The sequence below is a fragment of the Danio rerio genome, chromosome 25 (assembly GCF_052040795.2).
Source record: "Danio rerio strain M-AB ecotype USA chromosome 25, GRCz13ab, whole genome shotgun sequence".
Classification (NCBI taxonomy): Eukaryota; Metazoa; Chordata; class Actinopteri; order Cypriniformes; family Danionidae; genus Danio; species Danio rerio.
In genome coordinates, this window is record NC_141045.1 from 10,246,501 (window position 1) to 10,252,500 (window position 6,000).

Consider the following 6,000-nt stretch of genomic DNA (forward strand, 5'->3'; position numbering starts at 1 on the left):
GAGCCAGTTTTTCAAAGCAACATTGGATTGGATCAATCTGATCCGGATAGGAACTTTTCAGGATCACTAAATCTGGATTACCAGTGCTCAATCACAACGTAGATAGATAGATAGGCCTATGTAAAGAGCAACAAGTAGAATAGCCAGTGTGGGGTTAATATAACTTTATTTTTATTTGAAATGAAAACACACACACATTTTAAAAAAAATAAAATAAAAATAAAAACAATAAAAACCCCACCCCATCCTCTTCCAGCAGTCCGCTCATCTGAGACCTACAACACAAACACTGTACATTGAGGATATTTATAATAAGTTTCAAATATAGATGTAAATAAAAAAAGACTTAATGTCAAAAACTCCACAATAAGTTCAGACTTCCTCATCTGATGTGGGGAGACCAGCTTGCTGAGCAAAGCCTTTAGGAGGCGAATCTCAAGTCTGGCCTTGGTTTGCTGCAGTTTGGTCAGAGTCAGTTGTTCCTCTACCAGATGAAGCTGTGCTTCTGCTCTTTCAGTATCTTTTTGCAATTGTTGAAGGTGGTTTCAAAAATCATCATGCCATTCTTTGCATTTTTTTTTTTTTTTGGTTATTCTGTAATCATTGCATGCATCACTAATAAATATTCTAAAAACAAAAATATTTTCCATTGTGATGAATATATATATATATCAATTATTGACAAATAAAATATATTGTTTTTGGTCAATTTTGACAGCTGATCGGGGGATTGTTTTATGAGGCCAAGCTATTTCTACTTTGCTGTAGGCCTATACTGAAAGGCTGAATACGTTAAAGCCAATAATAACTATAGCCTGACAGATGAACAAATAAAATTAAAACTTTATGAATAAATAGTATATCTCATGAGATCCAAAAATAAAATTATTTAATACATTTTTTAAGTTTTCGTTAAATTTTGGGCATGAAATCCACACTAAATCCACCCTTCTGATGGGATCAGTTTAATCCATGTTTTTTTGGATCAAAGTGATCCAAATCCTACAAAAAAGGTCCGAAAAACCCAAAGTAAAGGTTTGATCCGTATCAAAACCAAGATTAGAGTACGTGATCTAATCCGATTAGGTAATCCGTTTTTTCTTTTGAAAACCCCATTTTCAAGATTTGATCCAATCCCTTATCCAAAATCCTAGTGGATTACTTTTGAAAAACCGGGCCCTGATGTACCATGGCTATAGCAGCGCAATAATATTAGCACTATTACATAGTTACCTAGCTGGGGATTATTTTAAGGTAATGTGTAATATTTTTGTCGGAGCTTGTCGGATGGTTATCATTACCACACTTTTCGATGCAACAAAAATAACAAACTAGTTAGCTTATTTCCTCAGTCAGAATCAGTGTTAATTTCGTTGATGAAAAAATTTCGTTATAATTTTTGTGACGAACAGGATTCTACCGATGTAAACGAGATGAAAACTAAATCAAAATTAAGTGATGATAATGACAACTGTAATAAAAATATACAGACAATTTTCCTGACGAGAATGTGATTGAGGGGTATTTTTTGGAAAATATCCAATCAGAATTAGTCTTGGTGTGTGATGCTTGACATATTTGAAAAGTACCTGATCCATAGTAGATTCGAGATGCAATTACATCATCATCCATAGGGGTGTCTATCAGATTAAACCATGATGAAATGGCAACTAAAACTATGACTAAAACTAAATCTAAATCTGCTGTCAAAATTAAGACTGATCAGAATATATCCATGTAAATAATAATTAATCATTAAATTTGTCTTAAAGCCTTCTATTGTTTTTTTTTTTGATAACTTACGATCTGTCAAAAATGGGACAAATAAGCTTATATAGGGGTCAAATTCTGGACATATGAGCTCAAATAGGGGTCAAATCTGGACATTGTCAGTAAGAGGGGTGGGTATATGATACCATATTATCAGAACGTTCAATAAATCAGCTGATTATGGGTTGAAATGTAAACACCAGTGGAATGACATCATTACGCACAACAAGACATTCATTCGATGACCCCGTTTCTTCACTTACATTGCCAAGGGCATCTTTTATGTTGTTATCCTGTAAAAGAATGTGGCATTTTTATCAACGAGTTTCCCTCGTTACACATTTCGCCCCAAAGCTTTCAACTTAGACCCAGCCGCAGCGCTCCAAAAGAAGGAAAGATACAGCGAAAGAAAACCTTCAGAGAGTGCAAGAAGTCCTTGAATGCTGGCCGTCGGTTTTCATTTGGGAATTTGCAGAGGAGATAAGAGGAAAAGGCTTGGCGAGGAATGAAAAGAGAGCAAGTTCTTGCAGTTTAGCGGTTTATAATCAGCACTAATGAGGCCTGCATCGCTTTTGTGTGACTGTAGAGTCTGTTCTGTAGCCGTGGAAACCATGATATATATTTAAGGGTATTATGATTCAGAACTTTCAAACCCAAAGGTAATTAATGCTACTTACATTGGATTATGGCTGTTATATATCAACGGTAAAATAAGGATGTGCTCACCTCATAGTGTCTTTGGCTATTGATCAATGAATGTTTTGGCTTACCTTCAGTTTGATTTAAGCAGGCTGGTATGACATCATAATGCACATAAGCAGAAAACGGCCTGATAAATCACGGTGCCATCAACACCTAGGGGTTTTCTTAAAGGGACAGTTCAGCCAAATATAAACATTGGCTGGCAGTTTGCTTAAGATTTTATTAAATTTTTTAGATAATTAAACACTATTTTAGCTGAATTGATTTGATTTGTAAAATGCAAGCCAAGGACTTTGTGATCTGCATGCTTTCTGATGGATTAGTATTTGTTCCATGTAAATTATGTCAATTAGCAAGTACAGTTGAAATCAGAAGTTTACATACACTCTAAAAAAAAAGAAACATTACCATTTAAAAAAAAAAAAGTCTGATGGTAAGTCATACTAAACATTTAAAGTTTTAGGTTCGTTAGGATTACCTAAATGATTTACATTTGCTAAATCCCAGAAAATTTAGATACGTTTTTTTTTTATTTTTAGACAGTCAAAAGTTTACACACATTTCCTTGGTACTTTTTAGCTTTGCTTTTAAACTATATATCCTTGGTCAAATGTTTTGGGGACCCTTCCACAAGCTTTTCACAATAGTTAAAAAGGAATTTTGGCCCATCCCTCCTGACAGAATTGGTGTAACAGAGTCAGATTTGTTGTCTTGCTCACACAAGCCTTTTCAACTCTGCCCACAAATTCTCTACAGGATTGAGTTCAGGGCTTAGTGATGGCCACTCCAAAACATTCACTCTGTTGTATTTAAAGCTCATTTTAGCTAATTTGGCAGTATGCTTAGGGTCATGGTCTGTTTGGAAGACCCATTTGTGGTCAAGTTTTAATGTCCTGGCTGATGTTATGAGATGTTGCTTCAGTATTTCTACATAATGTTCTTTCTTTATGATGCCATCTATGCTGTGAAGTGGACCAGTCCCTCCTGCAGCAAAACAGCCCCACAACATAATGCTGCCGCCCCCATATTTGGGATGTTGTTCCTAGGCTTGTAAGCTTTTTCCCCTTTGTCCTCCAAATGTAATACTGGTCATTATGGCCAGACAGTTCAATCTTAGTTCCATCAGACCACAGGACATGTCTCCAAAAATTATTCTTTTCCCAGTGTAATTTAGCTAATTGTAATCTGGCTTTTTTGTTGATTCTGGCTTGTTGATTTTCCCATGTTGTCACACAAGGAAGCAGTGTGTTTGAGGTTTTTCTTAAATACTATTCTACAGCTGTGCCTCCAGTTAACTCAAATGTTGTCAATTAGCCAATCAGAAACTTCCAAAACCTTGACATCATCATCTAAGCTTTTTCAGAGGTATAATAATCTTATTGAATGTAAACTTGACTTTCAAGAAAAGTTATAACAATTTCATCAAAAATATCTCTCTCATTATTCTGCTATTAAGCATAACAGAAACAAATTTGATAATCCTAACTTACCTAAACGAGAAAAAAGTTTAGCCACATTAACATCTGACTACTTTTTAAATGGTTATGTGCCTTTTTATACAGTGTATGTAAACTTCTGTTTTCAACTGTAAATATTATTAAAAACTTTTTTTTAAAAATAAATATTATAGCAAAATATACAAATAAAATGACATTAGTTCTGTTGAGGAGATAATTAAACAATAATCGGTTTATTAAAATCTCATCTACTATCAGATTAAATTGATTTAAATTAAAATGATTTACTGGATGAAAACTATGTTGACAAAACATAACAAATCAATTGTATTTAATTAAGTAAATTGCATTTATTTTAAGTGGCGCATAACAAATAAATTGCATAAAACTGTTGCCTTAAATTAAATTGAGTTTGTCCAATAAGTTTTATTTTTTTATTGTATGATTTGAATTAATGGTGAGAATCTATAGCTAATATAGAATGAAAGTCATAAACCTTTAAATTCAATTTAACACTACAAGCATGCCCTCTATTATCCAGCCTCTTAACCCTTCACCCTTGTGTATTACTCTGCCCACATACAGCAACATGCAAAGGACACAGTTTTTCAAAGGACAAAAATTGCTGCTGTTGGGTGACATAATGTACTTTTAAGTCATTTTTGTCAAGAATGTAGTTGTTTAGATTGCAACTATGCAGTTTATTTATAAGGATAGTGCCTATTTTTAAATATTTCTCATTTCTGAGAGACAGCGCGTCGGCGGCCATAAGCCTGTCATAATGAGTAGACCAAAGGCTGTTGATGTTGTCTATCCACAAGATGGAAACAGGACCACATAATAAGCCCTTAGAAGATTAAAACAGCGCAACTACAGCCGATTAAGTCATTAATGAACTTGTAAGTGATGTACTAAGTAGATCGCTCTCTTTTGTATGCTGTAGTGCTGTATTTATACCATATAATTGTAGTGTATTGAGTGTGAGATGGGACTTGTATATCAGTAATGTGTGTTGTGTTGGCAGAAAAAAAGAAGAAATGCCAGCATGTGTTTTGCCCTTATTGCAAACACAATAGGAATCTGGTAGTGATTTTGTTGGTTATTTCGGGTTAATTATTGTTATATCCAGATTGCAACAGAGACATTTTGTAGACTGCAATACTGTAGGGAGATATCTCTGTAGATTGATATCATTTTATGTCACGCTCAACCTTATAATCTTTAAATGTCAGCAAAATCACCTGTTTTGTCAATTTAGACATTACACTAGAGAATCATTCAAATGCTAGCTATAGAGTGACGTTTGTGAATTAGGAACGGCTTCTGCTGTTCTGATGTCAGCTGGAGATGTGAATGAATGGCGGAAGAAAGTAGTTCCTAATACAAAAGGGTTTTTAGACTCTCCATGTTTGATTTTCTATTTTATACACACGATTATGCTATCGAACTGTTGTATAAACGCAATATCATACTCGTAGCAGTGCGATATGGCTGTGTATCATCACTGTTGGGACACTAAGCCTTCCACCAGTGCTGATATACATCCATATCGCACTGCTAGTTATGTGATATTGCTTATACATCCAACACTAAAGATCACATGACATGAAACAACCAAAGAGAAACCAGACATATGACAAGGATAACCAATGAAGAACAAGACTAGACTAAATCAACCTTTAGAAACATGACACGTATACAAAGGAGCACATGGGGGGAAGCAGGGCAGGAAATGGAAAGACAAGAGTAAATTACAAAATAAAAGACAGCTTACAATTATGAAAAAAATTAAAAGTTTGGTGACGCGGTGGCGCAGTGGGTTGCACAATCGCCTCACAGCAAGAAGGTCACTGGTTTGAGCCTCGGCTGGGTCAGTTGGCATTTCTCTGTGGAGTTTGCATGTTCTCTCCGTGTTCACGTGGGTTTCCTCCGGGTGCTCCGGTTTCCCCCACAAATCAAAAGACAGGTGGTATAGGTGAATTGGGTAGGCTAAATTGTCCATAGTGTATGTGTGTAAATGAGTGTGTATGGATGTTTCCCAGTGGAAGGGCATCCACTGCGTGAAACATAT